The sequence below is a fragment of the Dermacentor variabilis genome, chromosome 3 (assembly GCF_050947875.1).
Source record: "Dermacentor variabilis isolate Ectoservices chromosome 3, ASM5094787v1, whole genome shotgun sequence".
NCBI classification, from domain to species: domain Eukaryota; kingdom Metazoa; phylum Arthropoda; class Arachnida; order Ixodida; family Ixodidae; genus Dermacentor; species Dermacentor variabilis.
This window is the reverse complement of record NC_134570.1, coordinates 125077464-125089638: the sequence shown is the minus strand read 5'-3', so window position 1 is coordinate 125089638 and position 12175 is coordinate 125077464. Positions and strand designations below refer to the sequence as shown.

General features: G+C 49.7%; 1 protein-coding gene across 2 annotated transcripts in view; it reads left to right on the top strand.

Annotated features, from left to right (window-relative positions):
- The window catches only part of LOC142574155 (uncharacterized), a 155766-nt gene that overhangs the window by 46117 nt on the left and 97474 nt on the right, over positions 1–12175 (top strand). The window lies entirely within an intron of this gene.

Sequence of the window (12175 nt, the reverse complement as noted above, 5' to 3'; positions counted from 1 at the left end):
ACGTCAAGCAGCAAGTCATCAGGAACAGTAAAATGCCACTACTCCCACGAAGTGATTTCAACGTCGTGATACGACCAAGAGGAGGCCTCGACGTTGCCGCCACCGGAACCGTGCTCCTCGCATCGGCCATTTACCGGGGGCGGCCAACGTACCGGGGCAAGAAGCAGGGGAAGACACGGTGTGCACCAACAACCGCCAAAATATCATAGTCGTGAATACACCTCACGCTACTCACGCCGCTAAGTACAGACAATTAGAAGCCATCACCATAGGTGATCGCCGCCACGAGGTCAGTGCCTATGAGACGGCCCCCGATTACACGGTGAAGGGAATCATCAGGGGAATTCCCGTTGGAGGAGGACGCCAAGTCCATTCACACCAACATCGTTCCCGCCCCCAACCCCCACGCCCTGGCAGCCAAACGGCTCGGTAATACCAAGACGGTCATAGTGGCCTTTCAAGGACCGCGAGTGCCCTCCTACGTCAGGTACGGCGGCGCCCTCCTTCGCTGCGCCCTGTATCGCAAGCAAATCGACATGTGTCACGGCTGCGGGAGACTCGGTCACCGCATGGACGTGTGCCCCAATCCTCAGGACAAAGTGTGCCGTGGTTGTGACGCCCTCAACCCAGGCCCCGTCCACCAGTGCTCCCCACGTTTCAAGCTGTGCGGGGGAACACACATGACGGCGGATCGCAACTGCCGCGCAAGGTACAAGACCCCCTACGTCGGGACAAAGAGGCAATGGGAACGCCACAGGGCCGGCGAGGAAGCGGAGGCGGCCGCCAAAGCCACCAGTCCCACCGGCAAGCCGCGCTCGAGATCCAGGACCGGCAGCCGAGGCCGCTCCCGGTCCCGAAGCCGCACCCCAAACCCACGGCAGCAGCAGCAACGCCGGTCTCGCAGCCGCACCCCCAGAAGGACCTCAACAAGAGACACCGAAACCACCGAGAAGGTGAGCTGGGCAGATGCGGTCACGGGAAAACGAGCACCAACCGCGAAGGCTGGCGACAAAGCACCCGCTAAAACAGAGACGGAGCTAACTAAATTAACACAGGCGATACAAGCGCTGCAGAAGCAAATAGAACTCATGCAGAAACAGATTCGCGCAAAAGACGACCTCATACAACAACTCCAGCATGCCATGAAGAGCGGTACCGATACAGAGGCCATGCATGAAACTCACGAACAACCCATAGAGGACGACGAAGTCGTATACCCCGACACTAAACGCAGACCCACTCCCTCACATACCACTCAGGCCACGCAAAGAACAGAAGAGGAACCCATAGAGGTCGACGAGGTCGAGTTCCCCGATACCAAACGAAGACCCACTCCCGCCCTTACAGAGGCAACACGACCCAAGCGCACGCGCGCAGCGATACGCGACGCGCGAATATATGCACTCGAGGCTCGCTTCAGCACTCTCGAGGAAACGATCATCGCGTCCATCACGCGTACCATCCAGCGGAGCCTGGAGAGTGTTCACCTCAGACTGGCGAGATTAGAAGCCGCAAACAGCACGATCGTACCGCCGCATAGGGAAGCGGCGCGACACATGTAACAAGATATAAACATGGCCTGACACTCATCGAAACAAAAACACACAATATGGCAGTGGAACTGCAGAAGTTACCAAAACAAACGAGCGCACTTACAATACCTGAAAACGATCCCCGAACGCCCAGACGTCATCATACTCCAGGAAACGAATGGTCCCGCCAAACTCGCGGGGTACCAGTCTATAACAGGCAAGGCGGAGAAACCAAACGTCACCACACTGGTCAAGCGAGCGCACACAGCTATAGAACACGACACCAAAATCAGAGACATCGAAAACGTTCTCGTAGAATTAATTCCACCACGCAAGACCCGCAACAGCATCTTCGTACTCAACGTCTACAGCAGTCCCAGATGCCGCCAGCACCGCTTCCATGTCCTCTTCAAACGGGCAATCGACCTCGCCAAGGGGCAACAGCTGTTCATTGGGGCGGACTTAAACGCGGCGCACACGGCGTGGGGTTACAAGCACGATCACCCCAAAGGCACCCATCTATGGGCAACGGCGCAATACGCCGGACTCGAGCTAGTCACCGACCCCGCGGAACCGACAAGGCAGGGCAACAGCGTAAGCACTGATACGACGCCTGACCTTACTTTCACGTGCAACACACGCAAAGTCACTTGGACAAACACCATGCAAGACTTGGGGAGCGATCACTACATTATTTCCATAGAAGCAGAAGGCGGTCCGCAGGAACACAATACCGGTCGTCAAATCAAGATCACCAACTGGAATCGGCTACGCAAGCATCGTGATGAGCAACAGATGGAAGACATCAAAGATATAGAACAATGGACCGACCAACTGCGGTGGGATATCGAGCGCATGACGCAAACGATCCCGTCGACAGCTGGGCTCGAGACAATAGACTCCCGGTTGCTGCACATGTGGGAAGCCAAAACTCACCAGAAACAACAGAGACACAATAGGAGACTGCGTAAACGGATAGCACAGCTCAACAAAGAAACAGAACAGCACGCGCTTAACCTGCAACATCAACAATGGGAAGAGAAATGCGCGGAGGTGGATGGTCAACTCACCACGCGCTGCACGTGGCAGATACTGCGGTACCTGATCGATCCCGCGATACTGCGGTACCTGACCGATACTGCGATACCTGATCGCTTACGGGGGAACGGAAGAACAGTTCCTACGGGATGCGGAACGCCTTTACATATCCCAAACGCCACCGCAAATATATCCAGACTACTCAGGAGAAAGCAACGCCACCCTAGATGAAGAATTCTCCGTTGCCGAAATCCAGGCGGCCCTCGTAAAGCTGAACACTAAGTCGGCCCCTGGCCCCGATCGAATACCCAATAGGGCACTACGCAATCTCGATTACGGGTCGATCGAGAAACTAACAAAATACATTAACGAGTGTTGGGCGCACGGCAAGCTACCCCGGCGATGGAAAGAAGCAAATGTCACACTGATACCGAAACCCGGCAAGAAATTACAGCTGGAGAACCTGCGCCCCTCTCCCTCACGTCCTGCGTGGGCAAGTTAATGGAGCACGCGTTTCTCAATAGACTCACGGATTACCTCGAGGACAATGACTTATTTCCACACACCATGATTGGGTTCAGAAGACATCCCTCCACGCAAGACGCCCTTCAGCAACTAAAACACCAAATCATAGACAATCCGGGGCATTCGACGAGAGCCATCATCGGGCTGGACCTGAAGAGGGCCTTCGATAACGTTCGCCACGATGCCATATTGCGACAAATAGACAAGCTAAATCTCGGCCTGCGCACGTACAACTACGTCCGAGACTTCCTCACGGGAAGAACCGCTCGCATGCGAGTGGGACAACTACAGTCAGAGCAAATCAACATCGGCAGCTCGGGCACCCCGCAGGGCTCGGTGATCTCGCCAATGCTCTTCAACCTCGTCCTGCTGGGGTTGCCCGACCGATTGTTTCAAATCGAAGGACTGCATCACACGCTATACGCGGATGATATTACGATCTGGACGACAACGGGCAGCGAAGAAGCGATCGAGCAACGTTTACAACAGGCCATCCAGTGCGTAGAAAACTACCTCGTGGGCACGGGACTCGCCTGGTCGGCCGAAAAATCCGAACTGCTGCTATATAGACCAGTCAGAAAGGGGCACCCACCTAAATGCTACACCCCCCTGGAAAAGCAAAAGATCCAATTAACGGCATCAAATGGCCTACCCGTCCCGATAGTAGAGAAAATCCGGGTACTAGGAATGATGATAGAGCATAAGGGTGGCAATGGCGAAGCACTTCGCAAGATAACGGCAAAGGCCACCAGCACGATGCAGCTCATTCGACGCATCACCAACAAACACGCGGGCATGCGCGAAGGCAGCGTCATCCGATTCATACAAGCCTTCGTCATTTCTCAGATAAGGTACACGGCAGCGTTTCACAACTGGACGGTTGCGGAAAAAAACAAGCTCAACGCGCTCATTCGCAAGGCGTACAAATGTGCGTTGGGACTTGCGCCTGGAGTTAGCACCACCAAGCTCTTGGAACTAGGCCTACACAATACGCTCGAAGAGCTCGTGGAGGCGCAACAAGTGTCCCAACTTGAACGCCTATCCAAGACCCGCCCGGTCAGACACGTACTTGAAAATCTCGGCATGACATACCACTCGCAACACGGCGTCAAACTAGACATTCCAAGACCCATACGCGAGCAACTATACGTACCCCCATTGCCTCGCAACATGCACCCCCGACACCACACGGAGAGGAGTAAAGCCAGGGCACTACAAATGAACAAAAGTTACTCTAACGACAAGGAGGTGGTCTTCACCGACGCAGCCCGCTATCGAGACAGGAAGAGTTTCGTGGCGGCAGTTACTAGCCACCGAGGCAACCAGCTCACGAGCGTCACCGTGAACACGGCACATGCCGAAGCGGCAGAGGAAGCGGCCATAGCACTGGCCCTCACACAAACCACAGCTACTTACGTGATCTGCGACTCACAAATGGCAATTCGCAATTTTGCAAATGGGCGCATCTCGCAAGAGGCGTATCAGATACTCCAGCGACATCCCATACACCAGGGAGATGCCGACGTTGATAACCGAAGGCATTTGCTATGGATCCCGGCACACACTGGAATGAGCACCCCCAACGAAGCGGCTCACGGCGTTGCTCGAGGCCTGACTCACCGAGCAGCATCGGAGGACGAGCCCCCGCGGGGTACTACAAATGTCTGGGCATGGGGGGATCGTATGACCACTTTTCACGACATCATGGCACACTACCAATTACAAAGACGCATATACCCATTCCCTCACGCTAGGTTAGACAGGACGCAAGCAGTACACTTCACACAATTACAAACAGACTCTTACAGAAACCCCAGACTCATGCACGCCATGTATCCAGACATGTACACTACAAAGAGATGCACATCGTGTGGCGAGGTTGCCACACTAAATCATATGTTATGGGAGTGTCGGGACCTAACAAACAAGTCGGGCAGTGCCGACCCCTCCGTCTCTTCTACCGCCAGCCTCCAGTCACGCTGGATGACCGCACTGCTCAGCTCTGACCTGACAGCACAACTCTGGGCCGTTCAGCGAGCCGAGGAAGCCGCTTCGAGACAAGGTCTCGAAACCGCGTCCGCTGCGGGTGCCCAGACCCACTAAAAAGACGCCGGACTCAAATCTTGTTGATTTGAAATAAAAGTTTACGCTCTCTCTCTATTTTATAGTTATGTTTTGTAACAAACGTCTGGCGTCCATCTTTGGTACGATTCAAACAACATGCCGCGTAATCCTGGCCCTGTGCTCTATAGGCGCAGAATAAGTTTGGACAACAAGGTTTAATCGTCCTGGCGTCTTGTGCTATTCAAAGGGGGGAGCTGGAAGCAGCAGGCTGTGTTGCTAGCGTAACAACTTGCAATGCGGCATTATTTGAGCTTGAGTCCAGTGACTTCATCCTTTACCTGTTTTAACATGAGGTTAGAAATAGATTTAAACTATAAATTTGGAGTTTATTTGCATGAGACAGAAAACTTTCTCTTTACAGATACACATTACAATTCTTGCAAGTGCCTTTTACGGTGACCTAGGGAAATGTAGAAAGGGAAGTTCTGCGTATTATTTAAGGGTAAACTGCCTTAGGAGGCTAGCAGCACCGCATAAAGTGCAGCAGAAAACACTTATTGCTGTGCAAATGACGAAGACATTTGGGAAAGCAGATGATAAATTGACACTTGCAGTTCAAATCGATTTGAAACGGGCTCACTTGCTTCACATTGCACCAACGATTATTACGTATTTTTGGGGCCAGTCGACGAATTGAAAGACAACGCTTGAATCTTTACCTGTACTTCCCAATTATATGTTCGTCGACGGATGCCATAAGATCTTCCGGAAATTCCAGTGGTTCGATGTAAAATGTGTTACTCATGTCTCCGTAGTCGTCTCCGAGCTTCTTGAGGTAATCCTTCGCAGCTGCAGCCCAGGAGATAAGAGACCAGACAAATCACATGTTACGTGAAGCACCCATACCATTTCGAAAAAAAATTCAACGTCCATAGATTGAAATGAATTCCTTTTCGCCGCCACCCGCGTATGACAAACCACTGAATACTCTAAGTTATAATAGATTACTTTAACGAATTATTAAATAGCACACGAATGCTTCTGTGTGTTTCTAGGGGGTTAACGGCGTTTATCCATCCGCGAAGACAATCGACATTGTGGCAACAGCCACCTTCTCTGGAGTCTCCACTTATTATGCAATGAAGGAACCAAAGCACGCGCTTGTATTCCGTTTAAGTCTATTTTTTATTCGTGTTCTTGGTCTCATGTTACTCGCTGTTTTCTCTTTACCTATCGCGTCCTTGCTGTTCGGTCGACCTTAACACGGCTGTACTGGCCGTGGTACTTTTGGGGTGAAATAAAAGTGTTCTTTGTCTCTCTGTTGGCTTGGTCGCTTTACGGTCTCCAAACCCACTAGGTAATTGAAAAATGTATTTTCATATTCATATTCGTAATGAAGAATACATGAGGAGTATGGCTATAAACAACTACAAGCAATTTTATGTAAGCACCTCCTCTGGCACCTTATGAAGTAATGAATGCTTTTGAGGCATATTAGGTTAACAAAATGTTTTACGTTATCACAGCTATCGCTCCATCAGGCAACGCTTAGTCCAATCTCACGCTGAGGACAAAGTATTCGCAATGATTGAGTCAATTATAGAGATCAGCAGTTTGTTGGACGTTGCTCTGCCTACAGCGACGACACCGAGCCGGTAAATTGTCTTGATTTTCATATAGCAGATGGTAAAAGCGTGTTTGTTCATGGCTATAATTTCACTATACACTCTAGCACGGCACGTGAGTGCCATGTGATGAAACGCTGTATCAATATTGTGACGTAGATAAAAAGTAGGCAAAACTGTATCTCCCATATACGCCGAGTGGTTGCCAGAACTTCGTTATATATATATATATATATATATATATATATATATATATATATATATATATATATATATATATATATATATATATATATATATATAGAGAGAGAGAGAGAGAGAGAGAGAGAGAGAGAGAGAGAGAGAGAGAGAAAGCACAGCGAACATAACAGAATAACCACAACCGTGAAGGTTGTTTTAAGTTCGTTTGTCATGTTTGGCGTCCTGCTGAGCGCCTTCTTCAGAATGCCGGAGTGGTCTACAAAATGACTTTCAGCTCTCGGAGCTGCGTCTCGTCGCTTAGACAAGGGAAGGGTTGCATGCTCAAATGTACGGCTTGAGACGGGACACATGTACAATGTCGGTGGAGGACACTTAACATGATGAGCAACCATCCAACGGCGCGATCATGTATGTGACCACGGTGACCTGGCGCAAAATCTCGTAGCAACCAGAGTAGCAGAAAAGAAGTTTCGAAGACAGGCCAACACGGCGGCACGGAGTCTACTGTAACGGACCTTTCGAAGCAGCTGCGAGGCAGGAAGACGGTCCTGTGCGATGTAACGAGCGGTTTGAGCACGAGCATCAGCGCGGCGGGCATAATCTGTAGACGCGTGCTTAGCTAGTGGAAGTAGTGCATCAAGGGACAGGGCGGGGTGGCGGGTTGTTCTGGCCTTACACATCACGACGAACGGCCACAACGGCGAGACCATCACGAGACGAGCAGGCGTGGTCGTACATACTGTCAGGTTACTCAGACGCATAGCCAACAGACACAGCGGATGAAAGAGGGGAACATAATCAGAGGAGTTCAGGTCTTCGTAGTTAGCCGAATAACCTACGTGGCACCCTGCCTCAAGTGTCAGGTAGCGGAGGAGACAAAGATGTAAAGCTTAATCAGAAAGGCGTACAATCAGGCCATAGGGCTACCGATCAAAACGACCACGAGCAGGTTACTCGATCTGGGTCTGCACAACGCGGTGGGCAAAGTTGTAGAGGCACCGAACATGGCGCAGTACGGACGTCTTTCCAGGAGTAGAACGGGAAGACACATACTAGAAAATTTAGACACTGAGTGTCACGCTCAACACGGCGTCAACTCGACGCACCGAGCAACGTCAGGGATAGGTTAGTTGTCCCTCTGCTACCGAGAAACATGCGCCCGGAATACCACTGCGGTAGGAGGAAAGAGCGCAGGACGTACAGAGAAAGTATGGCAACTGTGAAGACGCGGTGTTGGCGAACACAGCCAAGCACGCGCGAAGCCGCGGCTTCGCGGCCCCCGGTGGTAGAGCTTGAGAACGCTTACCAGGCTAGCGTCCCGGTACGCACGGTGCACATGGAAACGGTGGAGGAGGTAACCATCGCGTTCGCGGTGGCAACCACCGCGAGTGAGGTGGTAATCAGCGACTCCCAGACGGCATTTCGAAACTACGCCAATGGCCGCATCTCCCTCGAGGCGTTGCAAATACTACTCGCGAGCAAGACCGTGATTAAGGAAGTTTACATCGTATGGGCACCCGCCGCACCACCTAACTCGCCGGCAACGAGACGGCGCATGGGATGGCTCGAGGGCTTACGGATCGAGCCGCCAGCGTGACTGCTACCACCGCCGTCTCGATCGCGACATCGGGCGAGGGGTGGGTGTGGGAGGATTACCTGGCGAGTTACAGAGAAATCACGTAACGCTACTGACTGGCGATGTGCAAATTTCCGCCACAACACCTCAAAACGAATGAGACACCCGGTCGCTTGGTGACAGCTGCAAACAAGAACGTTTTCAAACCCGATGGTAATGAATGTTTCTTACCCAGAGGTTTATTCGTCAAACCAATGTAAGCTTTGTGAGTCCAGGGCAGCCCTCGAACACAACATTGTGGGAGTGCGAACAAGGGGAGTGAGTTTCAGACGGGGACGATATTAGCCCAATGTCCGAATAACTCGCCAGACCATTCAATAAAGATATTCTTCTTTTTCTTCGTGACAACTTCTAACATTTTTTCTTTGTGTCTTCCGTATTCGAGCATGCGTGATTTTTTGAAAACCTCATCTCGAGAGCTCAGAATCCCCAACACGTGTTAAAAAAGAGGATAATAACGTCTGTTCATGACTAGGTACACACTTACCAATGACGCCTGCATTCACAGCTTTCATGATGTCGCCTTTCGCCGTGGGATCAGACGACTGAAAGAGTGGAACAGTGCACAGGCAATAATGTTTGTTAAAGCAGATACACATTGTGCGATGAAGATGAAAATTTGTTGGAATGAAGAGGAGCTGAAATTTTGTGTGCTAAGTAGGCACACACGTAAATTCTGGTGCTCGAAAATTTCAGTTAGAAAACTGTGATGTCGCTATGAAGAACAAGAGACTACGACCGTTAGAAAAACATTACGGGTACGAAGTTTCCCAGTACATTTCCCGGTGACAGTTGCAACGCACTTTTGTACACGTGAGTGTAAACAATTCTTTGTTATTGCAGGCCCGCAATCAGTCATTGCGTGAGCCCTTCACACAATCTCGCAAAAAGATGCGTAATGAAAGAATGAAATGAAAAATAATTTTCTAGCTTGGAGCATGCTATTAAGGTTGCAAGAGGGGATCATTAAACAGGAAATAATGCGCTAATATCTTAATATTATGAAACTGTTAAGCATCAGTAGCAGTACCCAGTTTTACACTTCACGCAGCAAACTTGCTAAGGTCTCGCGCGGTAGCCGGTTAGGGGATGCTCGACTCAACTATTCGGCGTGAGGTCCTTTCATTCAGATTCACTCCGTGCGTGTTCGCATTGTCATGTGCGACGTTTTCAGTTTTGTAGACTACTTTGAATATGTGAACGCTTACGCCAGTCCTACGGCGGAAGTCGTCAGACTACATAGATGTATTTGAACACATACAGTACTCGAGAAAAAAATACGACCACGCTACTACGCTGCGGCCACGGTGATCTTGCAGTGGTCTGTTGAATGTAAACCTCAAGCTTCAAATTCTTCTAATGCGGGACAAATAATTCAGTTGCTTTGCACTGACCGTTCTTACGGTGATTCTAAAATTTTTTTACGCTGCACTGTTTCCTTCGGATCACGCTCGCGTTCCAGTGTTGAAGCCTTCTTGCTAATCCGTTCCTTGCACACCTGTTCGCCTATTCAAGTACTGTCGCTCTAGGGTCGAGTCAGAAAGTTACAACTGATATTCTTTAAGCCTCTAGGCCAGGTCCTACCACCGGAGTCAGGCATTTTTCAAGACAGGCGTGGTTCATGTTCTAACGAAAACAGATTTCTCCATCATCCCTTCTTCAGAAGGTGGCATAAACGTGTTTTAAAGCGTTAGCTTTTCCTGACTTCTTGCTCAGTCTGCTGTCATTTGGTTTCAAAAACAAGAAAGGGAAGTGGACGAACCCTCAACGCTACGCTCAGTCGCCTCGCGAAGAAACACTTTGATTGCTTGTGCAGTCTGCATAGACGCTAAGTGCGTTTGATGCTCCACATCGAGAGTGAAAATGCCTACCCTGCACCACAACTAACGCGTAAAAATTGGAGCTACACGTTCGTAACCATCCTGTTTTTTTTTCAATTTTTGGGGGGATGGTTCTTCAAGGAACTTCAAACTTCTTCCGCGGCATTGTGACACTGCTCTTTTCAGCATGTTCCTTTTAATATAGCACCAAATAACGCAAGTGAATGGAGAGCAAATTCACATTGTGACCTTTCGCGATAGAGTTCATCCATAGAACTGCCCACTGACCTTGTCTACAACTGGCTGAAGTTGCGCGGCATTCAATGTGTTCAGCATTTCAGAGTAGTTCGCCATGACCTTTCCTAGGTCTGTCAGCTGCGAAAACAGGAACAAACACTGATTTATTTATTTATTTATTTATTTAGTTTTGGTTTGATCGATTGATTGATTTGTTTTAACCTTCCTAAGTAACACTGAGGCTATGACAAATGCTGCAGAGGAGGGCTTCGGATCAACGTTGACTACCTGCATGGGGTTCTTTACCATGAAGCTAAATCTCAGTGCGCGACTATTTCTTGCATTTCCCCACCATCTAGGTGCGACCACCGTGGCGGGAAGTCGAACCTCCTGCTCACCTAGCTATATGCCCATATGTCGCCGAAATTTCATCATCATCATCATCATCATCATCATCATCATCAGCCTAGTTACGCCCACTGCAGGGCAAAGGCCTCTCCCATACTTCTCCAACTACCCCGGTCATGGACTAATTGTGGCCATGTTGTCCCTGCAAACATCTTAATTTCATCCGCCCACCTAACTTTCTGCCGCCCCCTGCTACGCTTCCCTTCCCTTGGAATCCAGTCCGTAACCCTTAATGACCATTGGTTATCTTCCCTCCTCATTACATGTCCTGCCCAAGCCCATTTCTTTTTCTTGATTTCAACTAAGATGTCGTTTACCCGCGTTTGTTGCCTCACCCAATCTGCCCTTTTCTTATCCCTTAACATTACACCCATCATTCTTCTTTCCATAGCTCGTTGCGTCGTCCTCAATTTCAGCAGAACCCTTTTCGTAAGCCTCCAGGTTTCTGCTCCATATGTGAGTACTGGTAACACACAGCTGTTATACACTTTCCTTTTGAGGGATAGTGGCAACCTGCTGTTCATGATTTGAGAATGCCTGCCAAACGCACCCCAGCCCATTCTTATTCTTCTGGTTATTTCAGTCTCATGATCCGGATCCGTGGTCACTACCTGCCCTAAGTAGATGTATTCCCTTACCACTTCCAGTGCTTCGCTACCTATCGTAAACTGCTGTTCTCTTCCGAGACTGTTAAACAATACTTTAGTTTTCTGCAAATTAATTTTCAGACCCACCCTTCTGCTTTGCCTCTCCAGGTCAGTGAGCATGCATTGCAATTGGTCTCCTGAGTTACTAAGCAAGGCAATATCATCAGCGAATCGCAAATTGCTAAGGTATTCTCCATCAACTTTTATCCCCAATTCTTCCCACTCCAGGCCTCTGAATACCTCCTGTAAACATGCTGTGAATAGCATTGGAGATATCGTATCTCCCTGTCTGACGCCTTTCTTTATAGGGATTTTGTTACTTTCTTTGTGGAGGACTACGGTGGCTGTGGAGCCGCTATAGATATCTTCCAGTATTTTTACATATGGCTCATCTACACCCTGATTCCGTAATGCCTCCATGACTGCTGAGGTTTCGACTGAA